The sequence below is a fragment of the Symphalangus syndactylus genome, chromosome 24 (assembly GCF_028878055.3).
Source record: "Symphalangus syndactylus isolate Jambi chromosome 24, NHGRI_mSymSyn1-v2.1_pri, whole genome shotgun sequence".
Lineage (NCBI taxonomy): Eukaryota > Metazoa > Chordata > Mammalia > Primates > Hylobatidae > Symphalangus > Symphalangus syndactylus.
In genome coordinates this window covers 26,235,485-26,261,407 of record NC_072446.2, presented here as the reverse complement: position 1 = coordinate 26,261,407, position 25,923 = coordinate 26,235,485, and the positions used below count along the sequence as shown (strand labels likewise).

Below are 25,923 nucleotides of genomic sequence, written 5' to 3'. Positions count from 1 at the left end.
GGATGTACCTCTGGTCACACAAGTGGTGCGAGCTCGAGTTGGGGTTGGAACCTATGTCTTCAGCCTCCAAGTGCACTGGGAATGCATTCTGGGAGCAGGGGGAGGTCTGGAGTCTGAGTAGAGTGGACAGGACATGAGCTCCAGAATTACACAGACTCAGATTCCGATTCCAGCTGTGTGACCTGGGGCACGTTCCCTAACATCTCTGGTCTTCCACTTTCCCATCTGTACACTGCAGTAATGATAGGAAGTGCCCCCGGGGCTATGGTGAGGATGAAGAGTGGGTGGAATCACCATGCAGTGCCTGCCCTCCATGGAAGCTGGATATTGCTGTCATTACTGTAGTTATAAGAAATGACCCTCATTTTACAGATGAGAAAACTGAGGCCTGCAGTCACAGAGAGTTCCCCATAGTCATTCAGTGAGTCAGTGGCAGGGAATCCAGGCCTCTAGGAGCTTGGCAGACCATGTGTGGCTGGCTCATGCCAGCACCTCCCCAGGTATCCACCCACCCCTGATTCTGAGTTGGATGTCTACCCTCCCCACCCCCACCGCCATCACCAAAGAGTCCCAGGGAGCAGCTTCACATGGAGTCCTGGGCCTTTCTGCACTTTTCTGCTCCCCAGTCCATTTCTCTATGTTTCTGTCTCACACACACACACATATGCACATACACCACACGCATACACACACCCCGTGAGCCAAAGCAGGAGCAGAGGATCCCACCACAGCCAAATGTTGCCTGACTTCCCTGAGCAGCAGATGAATGAGTCCTCACAGCTAACAAACGGCTGTTGGAAAGGTGGGAGAATGAAGGTAATTAGTCCCCTTAATGCCGATTTCAGACTAATCTTTTACACTTAAGGAAATTGTTCCAATGATTTTCTTATTTTCAGGGGAGCTCGTTAAGTAAGAATTAGAAAAATAGATATGGCAGGAGATAAGAAAATGGATTTTGTAGTGACAAGCTGCCTGTACACACTGAGAGGGGGCTGGCTGGCCCGGGTCCGACGCACAGACCCAGATCTTCCTGGAGTGCATGACAGGAGGGTGTGCCAGAGTCCCTGGGCAGGACAAAGACCCCCAGGGGGACAAAGGTGATCAGCGAACCCTGATTGCAATTGACGTCTTTGCACCCAGACCATCTTTCTCAGCCTCCCTGCTCCTAAGCCCTGGCTGGAAGAAGCGGTTCACAACTTTCCTCAACATCTGGAAAGAATGATGTCTTTGCAGGAACCGACTGCAGGGAATTCAGACCTCAACACCTTCTGGGATCTTCGGGGGAAGCCAAGGAACATTTATTGAATCCCTGCTGTATGCAAGCTGCTGTGCTGGGTGCTTTCTCTCCATTTCACCTGACAGCCCCAGGAGGTAGACGTACAGAGGTGGAGGTGCAGACTCAGAGGCGGGGCCGATGTCCAGCTAGCCCTGTCAGTTGTTTTCAACTGTCACCTGTTCTGATTGATCAGTGACTATGCTGGTCCCGTGGCTCAGTATTTTTAATATTGCCCTTTGTGATGTGAGCCAAGGCCACAGGGCTGTAGATTCCCATCTGAAACTGGAACCCATGGTGTCTGACACCAAAGCTCACACCATTTCTGTCCCTCCAGGCCGCCTCTGTGTAAGGAGTCCCAGTGGGAAGGAGGCATGGAGGGGATGACTTGGAGCCAGGAGAAACTGTGTCTCCTGCCGAGATAGTGCAGCTTTACTAGGTGGGAAAATGGGAAGGAAAGTCTGAAAGGTGTTTGTCCTTCTGGGATGGGCACAGATCATTTTTCCCTCACTCCTCATCAGCACTCATTCCTGCCTCTGCATCTCTGCCCAGGCTTTCCCCCGACCCCCAATCTGACCACTGTACGCAGTGCTGATCACTCCTGGTCTTCATTCATCCCCAACAGCCCCAGACTTCTCTTTCGCCCCTGTACCTGGTGGGGACTCATTGCTTCCCATGTTTAGCTGCATTCTGGGAAGCTTGCCTTTGCATGCGCCATGACTATCCAGTCTGTGGACCAGGTTGCAGCATTGTTAGCAGAACTGCCTGGTGATTGGCTCTGCCAAAGGAGAATTGTTCTCGAACAGGCCAAATGGGAAAATGAGACTTTGTGAAAATGTCAACATGACATTTTTCCTGGGTTACAGACCAAATCTCCCCCACTCCCCCACCACAATGTAGACCTCTGCTGTGCAGAATTTGTGCGTTTGGAGAAAGCCCCTAGTGCAGTTGTTCTCAACCAGGGGGACATTGCGACCCTTGGGACGTTTGCAATGTCTGGAGACATCTTTGCTTGTCACAACTGAGAGGCTGCTACTGGCATCTAGTGGGTGGAGGGCAGGTATGTTGCTAAACATTCCAAAGTGCCCAGGACACCTTCCCCCCCAAACACCCATACACAAAATAATTATCAATCCTAAGATATCACAGTGCTGATGTCAAGAAACTGCTCTACGGTCATCTGATCCAATGTTCCCTTCAAGCAACTTACCTCACAGTTGGGGATAGAATCTAGGTCTCCTGACTGTTTCTACCACTGAGATTAAATGATGGAAAGGGAATTGGACCTCTGAGGCAAGATTCAGGGTTCAGACACCTTTTGTTTTCAATTTGACACATATACATTGTGCTCCTGTGACACACCAGGCATTGGGCAAGGTGCTGGGTACTCAGTGGTGGATAAAATATATACAATCTCCGCCCGTTTGGGACTCCCATGTAGTGGATTTTGAGCTGGGTGACCTTAGGCATGTCTCTTCCTCCTCTGAGCCTCAGTTTCCTAATCTCTAAAATGGGTACGACACACTGTCCCTCCCAGCATTGTTGTCAGGCCTTCAGGAATTTAAATGTCAAATACAATTGTAGATTCTCGATAAACATTTAAGTGGATTGAATGCTTCTCCTTCCTGGAGAGGGCTGGCAGGTGGTAGGGAGAGATTTTCTACAAGGAAAAGAGAAAGGGGAGAAAACTAAGATATTATGGAACACTTACTGTATGCTTTTCATGGGATCTTCCTGTCAACACTGCAAGGCAGGTGTTTTCTTACTCAAAGAGAAGATGAGGAAACAGGGGCTCAGACAGGGAAAGAGACATGCTCAAGCTGGATTTGAACCCAGCTCCCTGGCTCTTTCAGCTCTCCCACTCTGATGCTGGGCAGGGAGTAGAGGTGCAAATCTGACCACGACTGGCCCTCGAGCCTTATTCCCCAGCATCCCCCGGGGTCTCAGTCTCACCCCATTAGCGCTGCTTTAAAAAGTGCGGATGGACCAGGGTGCGTTATTGCCCACATAAATCAGGCATCTCCAAGTATGGAACACCTTTAAACAAACAGCTGATGGGAGTGAAGTTCCAGGATCATTATTAATAGCTTTTCATTTCTGTGGCCGCTGTGCTGTGACATGCCTTCCCAGCAGAAGCCCTGTACAGCCAGCCCCTGATCCGCCGATCCCCCGAGTCTACCAGTCAGAATGAATGACTGTACCTTTGTGTTAATCGTGGAGCCCAGCCACACGCAGAATGCTAATAGGGCCGAGTGGGAGGGGGTGGGTGCCAGCCTTGCCTGGTTGCTGGGCAGGGAAGGACCCCACCTCTGGTCTTCCTCCATGGCAGCCAGCTGCTATATCTGTCTGACATCCTTATCTGAGCTCTGCCCTCCTCTGCTCTAGAAAGCCCTATGGCTCCTGTGGCCCAGACCCAAGTCCAGACTCATCTGTCTGCCATTCAGGGTCCTTCATGTCTCACCCTTTCTGTGGCTCCGGCCTCCTTGCTTGCATTCCAATACCATGGAGCCCTGTACTGCTCAAACTCTTATTCATTTATTCATCCATTCAATCAATCATCCATTTATTCAATAAACATTTACTAAGCCCTCTGAGGGACAGAGGGTATGAAACTGTGACCAAGACAGGCATGGTCCGTCATCTCATGGAATTTAATATCAAGCAGAAAAGACAGACGTCAGGTCCGTGTCACAGTTTAGCTCTTTATCATCTGTGTAACCTTGCATGAATAACCTCTTCTGGGCCTCAGTTTCCTCCTCTCTAGAATGGGAATAATAACAGTAGCTACCTCACAGGGTGGTGTCAGGACTTAAATAGCTAGAAAGATATGTGAATCACTCAATATTCCTCTGATCATTTACTATGGAGCAAGAAGTACTCCGTAAGTGTTAGCTGTTATTATCATTATTAACTCATGACTTCATTAAAACATGCGATGATGACTATAAGAGAAAGGTACAAGGAAAGCATCTGACAGGGAGCTCGGACTAGTCTGGGGCTCTTGGGAAGGGGTCCCTGAGAAAGTGATTTGTTCTCAGACTGGAGTGTGGGGGTGGCGAGGGCGAGGGCAGTCAGGTGGAGGGAACAGCCTGGGTAGAGGCCCTGAGGCTGGATGGATTTTGCCAAGCTGAGAACCTGAAAGGCAGCGGGGAGGTTGGCACGTCAGGAGCGATGGGGAAGAAGGCCGAGATGAGACAGGAGAAGCAGGCAGGAGGCCACACCGTGCAGGATCTCGCGGGCCTTGTTAAATTTTAGATTTCACTCTAAGAGCAATGGGAAGCTGTTGAAAGCTTCCGAAGCAGAGGATTGGCATGAACCTTATTCTGTTTGGAACTCACCCAGGCCACTGTGGGTGTGAAGCAGACTGGCCCCCGCCCCTTCACCCCGCTGGGGTCCCCCATCGGGTGGCTGAGAATGAAACAGGGACATGGGAGAGGAGGATGTTGTCCAGGTGAACAATAATGGTGGCTTGAAGTAGGTGGGGGCAGTGAGGTTGGAGAGGAGTGGGCTATTTCTCGAGACATACAGAAGGCAGAATCCTCAGGATATAGTAGGAATGCTATAGGGAGCTGCAAGATGAGGACCTGTTCGGGAAGACATTGAGGTGGCCCCATTCACTGATTTGGGGAAGAGAGGGAAGTAGCAAGTTTGGAGGATGAGGAACCATTTATGTAGCTTAACATGCCCCGATGTCTGGAGGCCTCTGAGCCTTTGCATGTACTGTTCCAGGGAGACTGTCCTTCCCCAATCTTGTCTGATGGGGGATTTTGTATGAATCACTCAAAGCCAGGCTCCAATGTCCCCTCCAATATATGAATCACTCCCTGGCACTCCAGATTTGGTCTCTCTCCCCTCTGTGTCCACACCTCTTCCAGCACCCTGTACCTCATAGAGCTCTTGGCTCCTTCAGTTTCCTCTGCTGTTTCCATCTCATTTCCCTCCAAATTTTGGAAGGCCCCAGAGCGTAGTCCTTGGGCCACTCCTCCTCAGATGACCACATGTAACCCCGCAGCTTGAAACCCCATGGATTTGCTGATGACACCCAAATGTGTGTGTCCAACTCAGATGTCTGCCCAAAACCCAACACATAGAGCCTCTTGCCTGTTCAGTGTGGATGTCTAAAACACACTTCAAAACCCTCATGTCTGAACCCGGACTCCTGAGTCCTACCCCCTACCACACACAAATAATGAGAACATAAATTCAAAAACTGCTCCTCTTCCAGCATTCCCCAGTTCGGTAACTGGCAACTCCATGCTTCCAGCTGCTTCCGCCAAAAGCCTTGAAGTCAGTCTTGACTTCACACCCCACATCCAATCCATCAGCAAATCCTGCCAGCTCTACCTTAAAATAGATCCAGAATCTGGCCAATCCTTCCACCTTCATTGTTAGCAGCCTGGTCCCGGCCACCATCATCTCTCACCTGGATGATTGCAACGGCCTCCTAACTGGTCTCCCTGCTTCTGCCCTGGCCCCCTGCAGACTGTTCTCAGTTATGGTGTTAAAACACAAATCAGGCCGTAACACTCCTTCTCTCAAAATTCTTTTGGCTTCTTGTCTTACTCAGAGTAAAATGGCTCATAAGACCCAACACGAATTGGCTTCTTGTTACTTCTCTGACCTTTTCCTATCTCCCCCTCCCTCTATTCCAGCCACACTGGCCCTCTGGCTCTTCTCTGAATAGACCAGGTATGATCCCACCTTTGGGCCTTTGCACTTGCTGGTCCTCTTGCCTGGAACACCCTCGCCCCTGATGTCTGCCTGGCTCACTCTCTCCCTTCCTTCGAGGGTCTGCTCAAATGGCTGACCCCATTTACCTTTCCCTGACAACCTGCGATAACATAGCTCCTCGGTTCCCCAGGCCATTCATATCCCCTCATCCTGCTTTCTTCACCTTCTCCATAACACTTATCACTATCTGATATATTATAAATGGATGCCTCCTTTCTCTATAATGTGAGTGCCATGATTTTAGGGGTGTTGTCTTTTTTTGCTTGATGCTGTATTCCCAGCATTTAGAACAGCGCATGGCACATAATAGGTGCTCAGTGGATATTTCTTGAATGACTCGCATAGTTTTTATCTATCTGTCTTCCTGTTTGTCTGCTTGTCTGTCTCCCCCAGCAGACAGTGGGAAGCCACTGGATACAATTCTCCACTGCTTTCCTGGTGTCCAACACAGAGTCTGCAGAGTGGGTGCTCATCGAATGTTTGAATAAACAAATGAATAATAATAGAATTTCCAGATGGATTGCCTGGGGCGATATGAGGGAGGGATTATGGCTAGACAGAGCTGTCTACTGGAAATTTTCCTGCCATTTCTGAAGGACCTGGGGTCACCTGGGAGGGGAGGAAGCTAGAAACATGAGCCAAGGAATCTCTAGAGGCCAGAAGGGATAGAGATTAAAATTTAGGAGCTGGTGATGGAAGGATCTGGAAGCGCAGGTTTCCAACTCGGCTTCATGTTTGAGGCTAACCTGTGGATTTAGAATTCTGTTGGAAGTTCAGGAAACTAAAGTTTTAGAACGGGCCAAGAGTTTAGGGTTAGGGTCTGAATTAAGGTTTGGAGTTTGGAAAACAGGTTGAAATTTTGGATTTAAGGTTAATATTCAGAATTCTAGTTACGGCTGAGTGTTTGGGAGCTGGGCCTAATGTTTGTGGTCAACTGGTTTTGAGAATGGGTCAAGAAACGCAAACTTTGGTGAGAAAACTGTACAAAGTTGAAGGTGGCATCAACTTGAGGGGCTCAACTTGAGGATATTTATTAGATTTTCAAAGCTTCTTTGCCAGGACACTATGAGACAGAAGCTCACATTATATAGTCAAGTTCTTGAACAGTTTTTCTCTACCAGGGGCAATTTTGCCACCCAGGGGACATTTAGCAATGACTAGAGATGTTTTTGGTTGTCACAACTGGGTAGGAGGGTGCTGCTGGCATCTAGTGGGTAGAGGCCAGGAATGCTGCTAAACATTCTACAATGCCCGGGACAGCCCTCCATGACAAAGAATTATCCAACCCCAAATGTCAATAGAGCTGAGGTTGAGAAACCCCGCACTGAAGGATTTATTCATTCTCTGAAGGGTTAGCCAAGGCTAATCCAAGTGGGCCAGGAGTCAGGATATGAGTGTTTAGGGGGAGGGCTGGTGTGATGCAGGCCTGAGCTATAGAGTCAGGCACGGGCACCCTTGTGTCCCCCTCTCCCTGGATGGAGCTGCTCACAGCTAACTCTGGCTCTGGCAGACTCTAAGGGAGAGGAAGGGGGTTAGGGTGGAGATGGGGAGGGAGAAGGAGAGTGTCAGGGAATTCACGAAGCTAGAGACAAGCAGGGTGGGAGCTGGTGAGAGAGAGAGAGAGACTAATAGTTTTGCAGAGTTGCAGAGAGCCTGAGCAGGGTCTATGGGGGGTGTGTTTGGAAGGAAGGCTGGGGGTGTGGCATGGATAGTCAGAGAGCTGCAGAGAGTTGGCATCTGGAGGGCCTGGTGTCTGATGCACCCTCTGCAACTTATGTGACTGCCTTGTGCAAGACAGAATTCAAATAATAATAGCTGGCTGGGCATGGTGGCTCATTCCTGTAATCCCAGCACTGTGGGAAGAGAGGCAAGTGGATCACCTGAGGTCAGGAGTTCGAGACCAGCCTGGCCAACATGGCGGAACCCTGTCCCTACTAAAAATACAAAAATTAGCTGGATGTGGTGGCGTGTGCATGTAATCCCAGCTACTCAGGAGGCTGAGGTAGGGGAATCACTTGAACCTGGGAGGCAGAGGTTGCAGTGAGCAGAGATTGTGCCACCGCACTCCAGCCTGGGAGACAGAGCGAGATTCCATTTCAAAAATAAATAAATAAATAAATAAACAAATAAATAAATAAAACAAACAAACAAAACCAAATAATACTAGCTAACACTTGCATCGCACTTACTCTGTGTCACTCTAAATGCTTTACATCTGTTAACTCATTTTTAATCCTCCATCGAGCCTGTGTGATGGGTACTACTATAATCCCCATTTTACAGATTGGAAATGGAGGCAAAGGGGTTAGGTAAGTTGCCTAAGATCCCATAGCCCTGAGCGGCCCTGCTGGCTCCAGAGCTGGCTCCAGGCTTCTGTTTTCCATTTGCTTCCTCTGCCGTTGACATTCATGATCTCATCACACCCTCTCAATAGTCTCCCGAGATAGGTGCTCTTGTTATGGCCCCTGCTGCACTGAGGAAGTAACCAAGGCGCAGAGAGGTGAACAACCTCTCAACACAGCCAGGTCTGCCTGACAGCGAGGCCACTTCTGCTCCTCTGCGTTGCAGCCTGGGGTGCACCTCTGCACAGCCCCATGTGCCCACTCTTGTGGCCATATCTGATCTTCACAAATGGCCTCAGACTTCAGGGTTTCTCAGCCTCAGCAGCAGTGACATTTTGGCTGGATAACCCTTTGATGGTGGGGGCTGTCCTGGGCAGGGTAGGATGGCTGGCCGTATCCCTGGCCTCTACCCATTGAATACCAGTAGCACTCTTTATTCCCAGTTGTGACAACCAAAATTGTCCTGTAGACAATGCCAAATGTTCCCTGGAGGCCAAACTCAACCGCTCTCCCACCCCAATGGAGAATGACTGCTCCAGACAGTAGGCAACGGAGGATCCTCCTATGACATAGTGGATCATGGAAGAAAGGACCAGAGACGGTCACACCTTACCCAAGGTCACTCAGAGAGTTGGTGGTAGGACTCAGGTTGCTCCAGCCAAAAGGAAGGCATGCCTGCTGAGCTTTCCCACTGGAGGCTTCCTCCCTCAGGGTGAGTGTTGAGTGCCAACGATATGGCAGGAGCTGGCTGCCTGTCCCAGTAAATGCAAAGGTCCCATGAGCAGCCCGTCCTTGCCAGAGCCCTCTGCTCTCCAGCTGAGCTGAGGTGGGAATCGCTCTGCTCCTAGCTGTGGCACTAGGAAAACAGCTGTGGCTTTGATGTCAAACAGACCAGATTTCAAATCCCAGCTCTGCTACACCCATACTGTGGGACCCCAGGCACAGCACTGAACATCTCTCACCCTCTGTTTCCCCATCTGAAAAATGGGCAGTTTGGATTAGAGAATCGCAAACACCCAACTAGCTCTGATGTACTGATTTTCTGACAAATTAGGGTATCTGGTGTCTTAGTCCTGGCTGTGCCTGCAACTCAAAGTGGCACCTTGGGCAAGTCACTGCCCCTCTCCAGAACCCACTCTCCTCAATCTGCCATTCACCTTCAAGCAGCCAACACTCCAGTCACACAGAACTTCTCATTGTGATCTAAACCGTGAATTCTTCCCTTCGTCGGTTCATGCTGCCCCTCTGAAATGCTCTCCTGCCCATTATCCACCTGGAGAACTATTCATCTTTTTAAGACTGAGCCCAAGTCATTTGCTCCAGGGGGTCTTTCTGATTCCTGCAGGCAGAGTTAATCACTGCCTCTTTTGTTCTGTTCTGGTGCTTCTAGAAGAGCACCAGCCACTGGTTGTGTGTGTGTGTGTGTGTGTGTGTGTGTGTGTGTGTGTGTGTTCTTCCCCACTAGACTGAAAGAGTCCTTGCAGACAGATCCTGGGTCTTCCTAATCGTAATGTTTTTGTGGTCCACACAGTGCCTGGCACAGAGAAGATGCTCAATATATGCTGAGTAAGTAAGAATGAATGAAGCGGGGAAGGAGACTGCCAAGACCCCTTAGTGGTTACAACCCTCTAGAATCCAGGGAAGGAGGTCAACCTCTTGCTGTCATCTGGTCTGAAGACTGCCCCCATCCCCAGTCCCAGCAATGGCCTGTTGCCTCAGCCACACACACATTCTGCGGACTCAGAGAGTACCTTGGACAGCAACCAGACACTTTATAAAAAATGCTTTTATCCTCCATGAAGCTGCCACTACAGGGAGCTGTCTGTGCTGACCTGCATCTCCGTGTGTGCATGGAGACATGTGCCTGTAGAAGAGGCCTTGCTTCTTCCATTTTTCAATCCATCCCAGGCCTTTCTGAGGATCAGGCAGGGAACCTATGTTTTTCATGTTTATGTTTCTGAATGTGCAGTCTCCGACCCAAGATAGGGGTGGCTGGGGGTAGGGGGAGCACTTTGGAATTCCCTCCCTCTAATAGTCCCTTGAGGAATCCACTCTTCATCTGAGCCACATGTCCCCAAATTGTCCACAAACCCTATTCCACAAAGTCCTCTGACTAAAGGAACCAGATCTCAGTTCCTAGTTTTGGGGGTGGGGAGGAGAGAGGTGGTCTGTGTTCTTTGAGATCCATCCATTCAACAGGTATTTTCTGAGAAGTTATAAAAACACAGAGGACAGGCGCGGTGGCTCATGCCTGTAATCCCAGAACTTTCGAAGGCCAAGGCGGGTGTATCACGAGGTCAGGAGTTTAAGACCAGCCTGGCCAACATGGTGAAACCCCATCTCTACTAAAATACAAAAAATTAGCCAGCCATGGTGGCTCATGCCTGTAATCCCAGCTACTCAGGAGGCTGAGGCAGGAGAATTGCTTGAACCTGGGAGGCAGAGGTTGCAGTGAGCCGAGATTACACCACTGTACTCCAGCCTGGGTGACAGAGCAAGGCTCCATCTCAAAACAAAACAAAACAAAACAAAACAAAAAAGCACTTATATTATGTTTAACTTATTGGAGTCTCAGTTTGTTCACTTGAAAAATGGGGGTAGGAGTAGGTAGATATGCCTGCAAGACCAAATCCTTAAAAGAGGGCAGCGTTATGGTTTATGCACTGATCCTCAGTGCAACACATCAGCTTCAACCTTCACCTAAAAGCAGGACTGGATGTCCTCATTCAGCTGCGTCCTTCCTGTGGGGCCCTAATTAAGCCCCTTCCCTTCCTTGAGTCTCTGGTTGCAAAAGAAGTCAGTTCTGTTCTCTAAGTTCTGGTTCAGCTGTGGTGTCCTGAGTTTCTAGGATTCTATAATGATGCTGAGGAGCCATGCAACCTCCTCTTTCTTCCTCCTGCCCCAAGGAAGGGGCTGGGGCCTCAGACAGGAGATGGGGACACACCAGAGCTTCCCAGGGATGGTAGGAGGGTGCGGAAAGAGGAAGATCTGTCCTAGCTGGGGTGTGAGAGACAAGTTAACAGCTCAATTGTTATTTCAATTACACGGATTATTTGAAAACAATGTTATGAGTTTCATCACTGACAACCCCAGGAAATGGCTGCTATGGCAACCAGGGAAAAGAATGGCCCTGACCAGCCAATCAGAAGTTCCAACTGTGCCCCAGTGTGTACAAAGTCTCCCTCCTCCACAGGGCTCCCCCCATCCTCTGCTGGGGTGGGTGGGTGGGGGCTTGGGAGAAAGAGGGAAAGAAAGGGGCAAGGAAAAGGCCACTCTGTAGAAGGGAAGAGGACAACTGAAGAAACTGAGGCACTAGGAGAAGTGGGATTCCTGGCATTGGCTGTTCATCCCAAATTCTTCAAGGGCAAGAACGTATCTGACTCACTGCACTTTCCCGCTGCCCAGCACAGGCCTGGCACCCAGCAGACAGTAACAGGGCTTGTTCCAGAGCTGCCTGTGGCTGAGGAGGGGTTTCCCCTTCACACCCTTCATTCTCTGCTCACTGTCCGGTGGGAGAGAATTCTCTGAGACCTCTTCCACGAAGGGCACACACAATTGGCCTTGTCTTTCACTGCCAGGAAGAGAACAGGCATGCGAGGAGCCTCTCACTGGCAGGTGAGATCTGTGAGGTTCTGGGGTGTCTCTGAGAGCCCTGGATGTCTTTCCCTGCTGCCCTCTGCAGAGGCCGCCTCTCCCTGCAATGTCCTTTGGCCCAGACTTCTCCAAATGAGGCACCCCAGTGGTCTCCAGAAAAAGTGTTTTTGCTTTGAGAATATCCTGTGCTCTCCCCATTCAGAAAGAGGCCAACTTGACGGGAAGCTGGCTGGACTCTAGCTCTGCAAAACTCCCTCCTGAAAGCTCATTTCCTACCCAGCCTGAGCTCCCTGCTGTCCACTCCTGTGTTCCCAAAACCCTCATCACATTTACTTTTAAAGAAACCCTTACATAGGGCTTACGAATGCTAGGCACTGTTCTAAGTACTTTACAAACATCAGCTTGTTTCATTCTCACCACAAGCCTGTAACGCAGCTACTGTGATTATCATCTCCACTTTACAGATGGGGAAACTGAGGTGGTTAAGTAACTTGTGTAAGGACAAGCAGCTAGGAAAGGGGGCAGCTCAGGGAGCAGAACCCAGGCAGTCCAGCTTCCAGAATCCAAGTCCAGCTTCCAGAATCCAAGCTCTGGGCTGCCATCCTCATTCCTCCTGATAGATGATGATCCAGCTTGAGTCTTGCCTGATAGTCAAAAGACTCATACAACTCAACTTTTGTTGCCTCATCTATTTATTTATAGAGGCAGGGTCTCAATCTGTCACCCAGGCTGGAGTGCAGTGGCATGATCATAGCTCACCACAGCTTCAAACTCCTGGGCTCAAGTGATCCTCCTATCTCAGCCTCTGAAGTAACTGGGACTACAGTCGTGTGCCGCCATGCTTGGCTAATTTTTAAATTTTTGTAGAGACGGGGGTCTTGCTATGTTGCCCAGGCTTGTCTCAAACTCCGGGCCTCAAGTGATCCTCCTGCCTCAGCCTCTCAAAGTGCTGGGATCACAGGTGCGGGCCACCATGCCTGGCCTGTTGCCTCATCTTTTTATATCAGGAGCCTCCCAGGTACTTCTCCTGAAACTCCTGTGCCCTCTTTTTGTATCTTCGCAGTAGGGGAGTGGCAGACAGATACAAAGAGAAGAGGCACCTGAGGATGTTACCAGTAAGTGGATGTCTGTAGATCAATGCTGGTTCTCACAGCCCAAAGTCCTGATCTGGCTGTAAGGCAGGGAGGGGCATCTTCATTAATTTGGTACCCACTGTGAGGACACTATGTGCCCATTATCTCATTCATTCCAGCAATGGAGGTCTTACACTCCTCATTTTACAGATGAGTAAACAGAGGCTCAGAAAGTCAAACACTTGCCCAAGGCCATCCAGTTAAAATGTATCCAATAGGGATTGGTGCCCAGATCTGTCTGTCTCTGACTGCCATTAGCAAAAGACATGATTCCTGTCCTCAATGGACCAGTTAGAGAGGCAAGACAGGTAACAATGGTTCGCAAAGGGCTGAAACAGGGTGCTGAGATTGAATAGACGTAAGGGCTCAGCCCAGGTGAGCAAAGGTTTGCAGGTGGGAATGGGCCCTGGAGCAATGGCCTAGCGGGTATGTGTCTGAGCTCATCAGGTGACCATGTCAGATGATGAGATGGGGCTTTGAACGCCAAGCAGATGGTTTGGCGCTGACAGGTGAGGCGAGGCCACAGGGAGCCATTGCTTTCTTAGGAGCCTCTTTCCCTCCCTCCTGAGGCAGCCTCCCTCTCGCACAGCAGAGCAATTTCCCAAAGCATTTTCTCTAATTTGTGATTGTTTTTCTAACCAGAAGCAGCAAGAGTCTCCAGCTTCTCCCAGCCCGTAAGCCGAGCCTGACGGAGCTGCCAAAGCTGCAGGTCTCCACCCCCAGCCCAACCCACTTGGGGACTTACAAGTCCCTCTGTCCCAAAAGCCCACCCACGGTACTAGGCAGGCTGCGGGGAGGGTCTTATGGTCCCAAATCCAGGGGCTTCTTTCCCAGCCTGAAGCTGGCTGAATTGATGCAGAGACCTGGGAATGACTTTAAGCTGGGGCCACCAACTGCTGGCTGATGGTGCCCCACAGACCTCAAGGGCTGGTACCCTGGGACAGAGGGTGGCATGAGGGCTCAAAGCCAGGGGCTGCTCGAGGGCTCCAGGAGGGGCAGGGGCTGAGTGAGGAGGTCAGGGCTCTGTGAGTAGGGATGAGGGCTCCTTGAGGGAATGCAGGCTCAGAGAGGAGATGAATCTTCAGTTCAGGGGACAGAAATTCTGTGGGAGAACAGGGGCTCTGGAAGGGGCAGGCATTCCAGAAGGTGACCAGGAGCTAAGTAACAGGAGGTGCTCAGGGACGGAACGGGGGCTCAGGGATGGGATGGGTCTCCAGGAAGGGTGGGGGCTCCGTGGAGGGTTAGAGCTTTCACAGGGGGTGCAGGAGCTCTGTGGAGATTCTGGGGAATTGGGGGCTCTATCCTGAGAGAGGACCAGGCCTCCACAAGGAGATGGGGACTCCAAGAAGAGACGGGCGCTCTGTGGGAGGTGGGGATCTGGCCAGGGGCTCAGCTGCAGGGCTGGGGTTTGTGAGCACAAAGGCTCAGAAAAGAGAGTGCGGGCTCGGTGAGGGGGTGGGGGCTAACCCACTGGGGACAGAGGCTCTGGGAGGGGCTCCAAGCTTTCCAAGAGGATGAGGGCTTGGAGAGAAATGGTGGCTTATGAAGGGACAGTGGCAGTGAGAGAGTGGGAAGGCCCTTCCTCCAAGGTTGTTTTGGGGATTAAATGCAGCCATCTCCTCCCCGACCCACTACCCGGGTGCCCTACCTCGGCTGACCCATCCTAGCCACAGGCTTGTCTCCTTGGCTTACACAGCCCTGTGCCCCTGATGGTCCCCTCACCTTGGTCCTCTGCTCCACCACTCCCCCTACCCACCTCTCCTCGAGGCAAGATCCCGATGCCCCCTCTACTAACTCCTCCACAAATGTCCCACTCTGCACGCATGTCCTCAAAGTCACCTCTATAGATTTTGATATCCTCCTACAGCCCAAATGCATTATCAGGTCGGTACTTCAGACACCTGTAATGATCAATAAGGTAGTCCTCCCTCACAGCCAACCTCAATCTGTCTAGCTGCAAGTGCAGCCAATTTCCTCTGTTCTGTCCTGGAAATAGAAAAAAAAGGCTGATCTACAGGCCACTGTTCATTCCATTCTTCATCGCTTTGGATACATAAAGTCTCCTCTCAAACCTCTCTCTTCTAGGTAAAATCATTCTGGTCCTTTCCCTTGGCTTTTCTAATCATTATCTTTCGTATCAGGTATCTTGAAAGGCTGTGTTAAGATTTTATCAGAACGTGGCACATAGTAGGCTCACAAGAAATGTATCTTGGATGGATGGAGAAGTTGGTAGATATTGAGGGTGAATGAGGATGGAGAGATGGGTAGTAAGATGGAAAGAGAGGTGGTGATACATGTGTGGGTAAATGACAGGTGGGTGGGTAGATGGGTGGAGGTGGGTGAGGGGTGAACTGCAGGCAGATGGATGTTTAAATGGAGGTGGGTGGGCTGGAGGATGATGGATTGGATAAATGGATGGATTGATGAATGGGTGGATGGATGGATGGATGGATAGATGGGTGGGTGGATGGATGAGCGGATGGATGGCTGGCTTAGATGGGATGCTGGCTGGATGAATAATCTCAGCTGGCATCTCAATTTTCCCCTATATCTCCCAAATATAGGCTCCCCTAATTTGGTTAATGGACCCCAGTTCTCCCAGACACCAGGCCTGAGACTTTATCATATTTCATTCCTTCCTCTCCCTTACCTCCCACAACCAAGCAGCTCTGAGTCCTGTCGATCCTATTTCCTTGGGGCCTTTCTCCCTGGCCCCTGTTCTCTACAACTTCATTAAGCCGCCACCCCACTTATCTCCTGGACAATTTCAGCTGACCCTGTCTTTCGCCTCCTTTCTCTTTCCTTCAAGTCCATCCGAAAACACTGTCAACAGTAAGATCTTTCTACAGCCTCATTCCAGCCAGCAACCTTCAATAGCTTCCTATTGCTTACATTCCTCAGCCTGGAGCTCCATGCATCTGAATTCAGCTGCACCTTCCCTTTCTGGTCCTCTCTGTCTTTCCTCCCCTCCATGTCCTCTGTGCCCTGGTCAATGGGGCAACCGGCTGACACCCAAGCATTCGCCAAGCTCCTCCTGTTTGCTCACACCCTTCCCACCTGCTGGAAACACCTCCACCTGCAGCAGCGTCATCCTAGCTTCAACACACAGCTCAAATACTGCCTCCCGCAAGAAGCCTCCCCCAGTGCCTTCGACCAGACAGAGTCAAGCGCGTAACTTCCTCAAGAGCATTTATGGAGCACCTACTATGTGCCCAGCTGGCTAATAGGGTCCTAATGGTGGGAGGGCTAGGACATAGGAGAGACACAACCTTTGCCTACCAAGGTACACAGCCTGCTCATGTAGTCACGTGTGTGTGAGCATGCAGGTGCGTACAAACATATACAGAATTCAAGGGAAAAAAATAAGGGCACAGTGGCTCACGCCTGTGCGAGACTGTCTCAAAAAAAATTAAAAAATAAAAAAAAATAATAAGGGCAAAATAGCACAGTATTAGTAGCTAGGGCTTATAGAGCACTGAATATGGGCCTAAGTGCACTGTTCTAAGTGCTTTACTTCTAATAATTCATTTTGCCTTCTCAATAATCCTATGAGATAGGTACAGATGAGGAAACTGAGGCAGAAGGTCACTCAGCTAGTAAGTGGCAGGGCAAAGATGGGAACCCTGGTAGTCTGGCTCCCAGGCAGTTCTCTCAACAGTGCACAGTAGTGTGTCATAAATAGCGCTGTTGGAGTGGGGTGGAGAAAGAAAAGTCATGACAAGGCTCATTCTGACCTCCCAGCCCCCCTCCCACCCTGTCAACCCATCTCCCTTCTCTTCAAGCCATTTGAATAAATGGACACTGAAATAGATTCAGCTAGGGGCAAAGGATTCAGTCTGCTCTGAGACACCATAGGGCCCGGGGCAAGTTCCAGCCTCTCCCTGGGCCTCAGTTTCCCTTCTGTATCATGGACTTGGACTCGTCAGTCCCTAAAGGCCCTTTCAACTCTAAAATGCATAACCCTAAACACAGCCACTTGGATCCTAGAAGATGCAAGCCTTGGCAGCCTCCTGGCCTGGGGGCTGGGCTGCCTCTCCCAGGAACTCTCTGTTGTCCCTGAATACACAATTTCAGCCTCTGGTCCCTGTGGGCCCTGCTGTGAGGCCACAGTCCTATGTCTGGTTACCTGAGTCTGTCTGGCTTGTCACCTACCCATCATCTTGTCTACCCGCTGACCTGGATCCACCTGCTTCTGCTTCCCATCCATCAGCCTGCCCGGGCCCATCCACCTTATGTCCCCCGCCTGCCTGGTGCCTGTCACTCTGCCCATCACACACACAAGCGCGCGTGTGCATGCGCGTGCACACACACATACACACACACTCCACCTCCCCAGCTCCCCTCCCCTACTCTGCAAGCACTACGGTGACAACAAAGAATATGGGGCAGGGCCTTCTGCTTTTTTCACTCGCAGAGGGGTCTGTGGTGTTAACATCTGGACCTACTTTCCAGAAGCCAAAACAGTTCTCTGCCATCCAGCATCCTTCCCTTCCCCAGGGACCCCCCAGCCCCCTCTTTGCTGGCCCCAAGGGCTTCTACTTGAGGAATCTGGTCAGGGCCACACAACTCCTGCCAAAAACGTCCAAGCGATCCCTGAAGAAATCATCGGACAAGAGCGTGAAGATGTGTGTACAAGGATGTTCATGGCAGAATTGTTTGTAATAGCGAAGGATTGGAAACAACCCAAATGTCCAACAGTGGGGGCTGGTTAAATGAATTATGGGCAGCCATACAATGGAGAACCATGCAGCTCTTAAAAAATGATGATGTAGATGTATATTTATCGAAATGGCAAGACATTCACAATATATTATAGGGTGAAAAAAAGCAGGTTACGGAGGCATATATATAAAGTGAGATGCCATTTTTATTTTTTAAAAATCTATATATGTCAAGAAGGATATGCACTGAAATGGTAGCCAAGTGGTGGTAAAATTATGGCTAATTAAAAATGCTTTCATATATAAAAAGATACATACATATATACATATATATAAATTTACACACGCACACACATAGAGAATCACTGTGTATTAAATACTTCACATAAGCCCAGTGCAGTGCTAAGCGCTTTGTCTGTATTACTTCATTTCTCCAGAGTACTTGGAGGTAGGTTTTATTAAAACCATTTTCTAGATGAGGAAACAGAGGCTCACTCAGCTATTAAGTGGCAGAGCTGGAACTTCAACTCTGCTCTGACTCCAGATCCCGTGCACCTAATCAGTAGGTTGTCATGTTTCTCATTTTCTCTAGCTGTAACTTGCCTATTAAAAATATATATATATATATATGGCTGGGTGCAGTGGCTCACGCCTGTAATCCCAACACTTTGGGAGGCCAAGGAAGGTGGACCACCAGAGGTCGGGAGTTCGAGATCAGCCTGGCCAACACGGTGAAACTCTGTCTCTACTAAAAATACAAAAATTGGCCGGGTGTTGTGGTGGGCGCCTGTAATCCCAGCTACTCGGGAGGCTGAGGAAGGAGAATTGCTTGAACCCGGGAGGCAGAAGTTGCAGTGAACCGAGATTGCGCCATTGCACTCCAGCTTGGGCAACAAGAGTGAAACTCCGTCTCAAATATATACATAATATATATATATATATATATATATATATATATATATATATATCAACTTGAGTGATAAACAACAGAAGTTAATAAGACAATGAAAGAATGAGACTGGTGAACTATACACGGCAACGTGCCCTCAACTTCTGGGCTCCTAGGCAGGAGCTCCCCACAGCCGGTGCATCCTTCTCTCCTCTCTAAGTGCCTGTGTATTAGCACGGTCCAGCTCTCTGGGGAGGGGCCAGGCAACCCTGGTTAGAATTGGGCCTTAGTCTTGCAGACTCAAGGCTGCATGGCCTCAGGCCCCCTTTCCTCACACCCAAATTTAATTCAGTGAATGGAGTGAGTGCAGCTTTGCACCATATGCCACGCTAGACCCTAGGGAGGAAAAAATGAAAAAGCCCAGCGCCTGCCTTCAAGATCTTCTCATACAGGGCTTGGTTTCTCAGCCTCCACACTATCAACAGTTTGAGCTACATGAGTCTTTGCAGTGGGGTGGGGGGGACTGTCTTGTGCGTTGTAGGCGGTTTAGCAGCATCCCTGGCCTCTACCCATCAGATGACAGCAGCAGCCTTCTACGCAGTAGTGACAGCCAAAAATGTCTCGAGACATTGCCAAGAGTCCTCTGGGGGGCAAAATTGCCCCCAGTTGAAAAACACTGATCTAATGTGCCGCAGATGACACAAGGCAGGCAGTGAGAAAAGAAAACTGAACTAATTGCTACAGAGGTTCATAATATAGACAGGAGTCACGTGTGCCTGGCTGGGTCCAAGAAGGCTTCCGAGGATGAACCCGTCCCCAAACCTCGAGAGCGCCTCAAGGTTCTTTCCATTCTACAGACTCATCCTGGATGGTGAGCTCCTCCTTCCTCATGGCCTCAAAACTCTATTTCCAGCCCAGAACTCTCTGAGTGGGCCTAGATGTTTTTGCATGACTATCCATCCGGCATCCCCACTCATGCATCCCATTAGGATCTCACCCTCGACCTGTCCACAGCTGGTCCTCACCTCTTCTTAAAAGCCCTTCTCCTCTTCATTTCGCATCTTCACGACCCACACAGCCTCCCGAGCCAGGAATGGGGGCTCCTTCTCTCCCCCATGCCCACGCAGTTACTCAGCCCTGTCCATTCCACTCCCACAACCCTCACGAGTGAGTCCCCCTCCATGCCTCAGACCCAGACACCAGCAGCCCAGGACCTGGTCTTCCCCACCCAGCAGCAGGATGAGGCTTCTCATGGCGAATCTCCACACGCCACTCTCCTGCTGAAAACCTGTGCATGGCACCCCACTACTCTCCGGATGAAGGCCAAGCTCCTTGTGTGGCTTTCAAGACCCGTGGGACCTGGCTGCTGCCCACTTCGCTGGCCTGGTTTCCCGTGACTCCCATTCCCTGAACCCCAACCTCTGTGTGTTCTACTTCAGCCAACTGAACTCTCGGTTCCTGTGCTATTCTCCCTCCCCTTGGGGCCTTGGTACCCCTTGGCCTGGAGGCTGCCTTCCCTGCTCTTGTTCCTCCCTACCCCCCTTTATCCCATAGATAAAACCGCGAGACAGCCTGCAGGTGTGCCTCAACATCACTTCCTCCTAGAAGGCTCTGCTGCCCCACCCACTGGCTGTCAAAGTTATGAGAATTGTTCATCTTCCTCCCTGGACCACCAGACTCCTGTCAGCTGGGATTCAGGCTGCTTGCTCACCATTGTGTCTCTACCATGCAGCACAATGCTTAACACATAGTAATGCTCTATGTATATATGTAAATATATATATATATTTTAAACTGGATAATAAATGGATGATCAGACAGGCAGATGGGTGATGCAAGGAAGAGGTGCTATTTGGGTTGGGTCCTTAATGCTTTGGAATATCTTCAGGGAAGGTTGTTCAGGTGGAAGGGCAGGTGGGGCTGGATGCGGGAGTGTCAGATTGGAGACACAGTGGGAGATAAAGGAGGATGCAGACGGATTACAAGGACCTTGAATGTCATAGTGCCAAGTCTGGACTTAATTCAGTAGGCAATGGGGAGCCATGGAACGGTTTTAATCAAGCCAGTGACACGATCCCACCTGTGTTAGAGAACGATCGCTCTGGTTACCGCAGGGGTTGCAGCGGGAGGGTATCAGAGGCTGGGAGGCCAGGGAGGAGGCTGCCACAAGAGGTTAGGCATGAGCCAGTGAGGTCTGAGCTGGAGCAGGGATCGCGAGATGGATGAGAGGGGAGAAAAGGTAGAGATTAGGATGAAATGAATCTGTGGGACTCTAGAACATGTTCTCACACTGCCGGCTGCATGCAGGGACTCCACCTTCCTCAAGGCAAAAGAAGAAGGATCCTGAAGTCAGAGACAGATCCTGATGGTCCTAACTGAATTCGCCTCCTGCAGGGGTGCAGGCAGCTAAGATCACGTGCAAAACCAAGCAAGGAGGAACTGCTGCCTTTACCCCATGGGAACCAAGGAATATAAACGGAGGGATATGAATAATAACAATACTGCTTTATGTGTGGGGTGTCCTATGTGCCAGGCATTGTGCTCAGCACCATACATGCTCATGCACATTTGATCTTCACAACAACCCAATGAGACAGGTATTACATTTTCCTCCATTTCACAGAGGAAGAAACTAAGGCTCAGAGAGGTAAAGTAACTTGCCAGCAAGTCACAAACTCAGGCTGGTTGGACTCCAATGCCTACGCGCTTAATCATCTATTTATATTATGCACAGGAAAGAGCTGGTAACAAGTGGATGGCTGAAGGCTTGTGGGTCTGACGACAAAGCAAGAAGTTCCCAGCCTAATCCCAATGTGACAGCAGGAAGGAGCCTGCTGATGGGGCATGGAGGGAAATGTGGGGGAAGAAGGGAATTCCTCCAGGTTGCTGCACCTCATGTGTTTGAAATCAGACCCACATATTCGGAAAGGTGTATGCCTGAGCTAAGGAGTGAGTAGTGAGTATATCCTTAACCCCCAGATGGGCCACCTTTGGGGTAAAGAAAGGGATCCTTTTCTGGGGGTAAGCAGCCCCATAGGCCCATGGCTGGTAAGTATATGAAGCCTTTTTGCAAATTAGAAAAAGATGCCCACTCCTCCAGGCAGGCACAGTCTGTCTTTGGGGCACCTGACTTGGAGAGTGGAGCTTAAAATAAATTTCAGTCTCTGCTCTCCTCCTGCATTAAATGCCCTTGGACAGTCAACGACCTGCCCAACTGCATATAACAGCCATGCCTCCAGCCTTCCTGTCCTATACCTGTTTCCAAGTAGCCACTCTGTATCATCAACAATGAGAAAATGTTCCTCCTGCCAGATACACAGAGCTCAGATCACGCCACAGACAACTTTCTTGCTAGGCCTTGTCTCCTCCTATCATGCCCACTGCCCCGATGAAAAGTTGAGGTCAGAGCCCGTCCTGGTAGTGAAATATCTAGGCTTTCTCTAGAGAGGCCAGAATCAAAACACAAGGTTCTAGGAAGGAGAGGCCCTGAGTTGAGAGCTCCATCTTAAAGGTGCTTTGAGGAACCCGGGGTGGAGGGTGTGCCCACTCTTGCGGGGGGCATGAGGCTTTTCTCTCTGAGCCTGACCTGAGCCTGACCTGGGTTTCCTCTCAGCCTGATTCCCCACCTGGCCCCCAGCCCCTAGCACCCTTCCTGGCTCAGCTATGGAGAGGAATGAGGAAGTCCTTGGCCCTGAGGCCTCAGCCCAGCCACCACCGTAGGGTCTTCTATTCCCTCACTCCCTCCCAGGCCATGCAGTGCCAGCTGCTGCCCGTGTTATATAAACAGAAATCATTCACTCTCTCTCCCTCTACCTGAGGCTGCATTTCAGATTGGAGCTTCCTGATAGAAGAAAAAGGGGAGGGGGAAGAACAGAGAGAGAGAGGAGAGGAAGTTTAATTGGCTGACTCTTATCGCCCATGTGGTAAATAAACTGGCTGCTCCGAACTTTGCCAACTCGGGAGGAGACGGGCGCTCCTGGGCTCCCTGCCCCAGCTATGGCCCGGCCCCCTGTCAGAGGGCTTCAGAATGCAGCGCTCCTGCAAAGCTGTCAGAAAGACCAGTGCCTGGGGAAGCAGCAGGGGCATTGGGGGTTCCAACCTCTAGGTATGATTATTCCAGAGCACGACCAGAAATATCCAGAGATCACAGCCACTCTTTTGACAGAAAGGCTGTGACTCACCCGGAGGTCACAACACACTTTTAGGGGCCAAACTTTGTCCTCTGCTTCTGCTACTAGGCGTCTCTGCTAAAGGCATTCAACAGCTTTCCTCCCGCACTGGCCTGGGAGCACTGGGGATCTAACTTGAACACCTCATGCTGAATTTAAGCAAGTGTCTTCTTATCCTGCCTGCAGCGTGAAGCCAAGAAACGGCTCTGTTTTGCCCCAGGTCCACCCAACACATAAGCAGCTTGGTGAGGCCTGGAAGTCAAGATGCCTGTGTTCCTATTCTGGCTCTGGGTATAGCTTACCATGTGACCTCAGGCTGCTGTTGCCAATCCTTGAAAATGGAAAAGAGGGCAGCCCAGGTGGTCTTCAATGTGCTGCTCACAGTTAGGAATAGGGAAAGGGGTTCTTGTCTCCAGGGGTCCCCTGATGGGGCCACCCAAGAGGTACAGGTGCCCCTTAGCTGAGAGAGACCTGGCTGGCTTTATAAAGTACCTGCCCCCGAGGCATTGGCAGTGGTGGTCCCAGAAGGGCACACAGACATCTCCAGGAAGCGGTGTTTAAATGTTGGCAATGCCCTTCCCTTCCAGGAGGAATGGAAGAGGAGTGTCCCAGACACTGGGACAAGGAGGGAAATAAGGGTGAAGTAGAGAAATGGCTGGGGCAGGGAACAGGTGAGTGCTACAGAAAAACTGAGGCAGACAGGATAGAAGATGGGTCGGGGGGGACGAGGAAATGGTCTTGGGTGGGCAAAGACCAAAGGATGTCACTATGGGTGTAGAGGCCAAATTTCAACAAGGGCTGTAGACTAGGGGCAACTGAGGGGGACGGAGTGGGCACTGATGGACACACATACAGGATACAAATGAAGGACAGAGAGACATGGTGGTTAGGGAGGAGCCTTTGGGCCCTAGGGCAGCAGTGATGCTGATATAGGGTATTGGCGCTGACCCGTGGGAGAAGAGGATGAGATCCTGAACCTGGGTGGAGGGGCCAGAGAGAGCTGGCAACAGCCAAAGCCCTCAAATGAGCCGCTGCCTGTGCTGGGGGCACCTTGGCCAGCCCCAGAAACCTGGGGAGTGCTGGAACCAGCCCCATGGAAAAAGAAGCTGGCATGTGCAACCCTGGCGACGCCCGAAGTGGTGGGAGAGAAGAGGTTCCAAGGAGCGAGCACCTCGGAAAACCTGAGCAGCTTCAAACAGCAGCTTCTCTGCCCGCCACAAGGGGGTGCCCTGCACCTGGGGGAGACCTCGGGGGACCCTGGGTCAGCCCCGCCCGCTGCAGCCCCGCCTGGGACAGGGCCCGACAGTGCCAGAGAAGAGGCAGCGGGGAGGCGCGAGCGAGACGGGTCCACACTGTGCCCACCTAGGGCTGCCCGGCACCCCACGCAGTCCACTCTTCCCAGTAAACGCCGCGGCCCCCGAGGGTTAGCCCTAAGTGGCGCTCTCTTTGGACGTTAGGCTGTCGGGGACCCCGTCCTTCTTCCCCAGCAGAGACGGTGTCTCCGGAGTCGGGTCCTAAGGAAGAGAGCAGCGCTGGCTCTCGCTCACCGCCAGCCCGCCCGACGGCCAGAGGGCAGCGGGTTCGCGCCGGTGGGGCCGGCAGGGGTCCCTGTGGGCCGGCTCCCCGGCTCAGAGGGAGCCAGAACCGTGCGTGTCGCCGCGGCTGGAGTCATCCTCCGGGTGTCCCCGGACGCGGCACGACCTCGCACACACACACCGCGCGCACACGCTCGCGCCGTGCGGTATTTCCCGGCCCCGGACCCCGCCTCTGGGAGGGGCCGGGGAGCCGAGCCCCGCTAGCAGGGTGGGGGGACCGGGAACGCCTGGGTCCCAGCCCTCGCGTCAGGGCTGTGCGCCACCTTCCCAGCCCCTTTTGGCGCGCCGGCTCGGCCCCTGGAGCTGCCACCCCTCGGCCCGCGGGGGTCCCGGAGGTTCCCGGGCGCGCGGCGGACGAGGTTGTGGGGACGGGTGGGGGCTGCGGGCTTCGGGCCGAGAGGAGGCTCGGCTCCGCGCCGGGGAAAGTTTGGACGTGGGAAACTCCCTCCCCGCCCGCCCGGCCGAGAGGAGGGGGCGCGCAGGGCCGGGCGTAGGCACCCCGGCTCCGCCTGCGGCTGGAGGCTCGCCCCCCGCGCCGCCTGCCCGGCCGCTCCCGCCGGCCAGGGGGCTCCCTCCCTGCCGGGCAGCCTCCCCTCGGCGGCGATCCGGCCGCTCCTCCCGCGGCACCCCGCGCTCTTACCTCGGGGAGCGGCCCGGGGCTCCCCCCAGTCCTGCCGCCTCGGGACGCTGCGTGGGGCGGGTGCCCAGGCGCGGGCGGCGGGCGAGTCCGGAGCCCTGCGGCCGCCCGCAGGAGCCGGAGGGAGAGCGGGAGCGAGAGGGGGAGCCGCGGCGGCGTGTGCGCGCGTGTGTGTGAGCGAGAGAGCGAGAGAGCGAGGGAGTGAGCGAGCGAGCGGGAGCGAGGGAGTGTGCGTGTCTGACTAGGGGGGAAGTGTGCAAGGGACGGATCCCTTCCTTCCTCCCGCAGCCTCTGGTGGAGACTCGGAGAATGCAGCGCCCGCCGGGCAGGAGCGCCTCGCAGCGCCGACCCGCAGGCGGCCGCCGGGCCCGGACCCCCGCAGCCGGGGAGCCCCGGCCCCCGCCCCCCGGATCGCGCCCCTCCTACACTAGGAGGGGACAGCCTTTCCCTCTCTCGGGCGGCCCAGTCCCAGGAAACCCCCCAGGGGACAATGCCCCTCCCTCCTCCAACCCCAGATCTGCGCGAATGGAGCGCCCCCAGGAGGGGGACTATCTACCTCCTCGCCTGGCAGCTCCCCAGGTGGCCGCAGTTTGAGACCAGAGCCCATTTCCCCACCTGATTTTACTGCGAATAGGGCTTCCCATTTCCGCCCCCTGACTACTACGGGAGGCCGCCTTCAGAGGAGCGGGGGCGCAGGCGAGGGTAGGAGCAGGCTTCTCCAGTGGCCGCCCCTGGCTTGCTGCCCAGGAAGGCCCCTTGCACAGAGCAGATCTGCCAGTTCAGAAACAGTCACTGTGCATTGAGGTGGACAGAGACCAGGTGCCCAGGGCTGAGTCTCCAGGCAGGTGGGAGGTCGGGTGTCCCCGGGAGAGAAGCTTGTGGGCTTTTCCTCTGGAGGG

The 25,923-nt window shown here is 52.2% G+C and overlaps 1 protein-coding gene across 3 annotated transcripts in view; it reads right to left on the bottom strand.

The window, feature by feature from the left end:
- Positions 1–25,434, bottom strand: part of CDH22 (cadherin 22) — a 134,952-nt gene extending 109,518 nt beyond the window's left edge. The window contains exon 1 of one of the 3 annotated variants that reach the window (XM_063634246.1): positions 25,028–25,434. The gene's annotated coding sequence lies outside the window, so the exon portion shown is untranslated. The remainder of the gene's footprint in view (positions 1–25,027) is intronic. The other 2 variants (XM_063634247.1, XM_055266030.2) reach the window with 2 other exon arrangements.
- Positions 25,435–25,923: the final 489 nt, after the last annotated feature.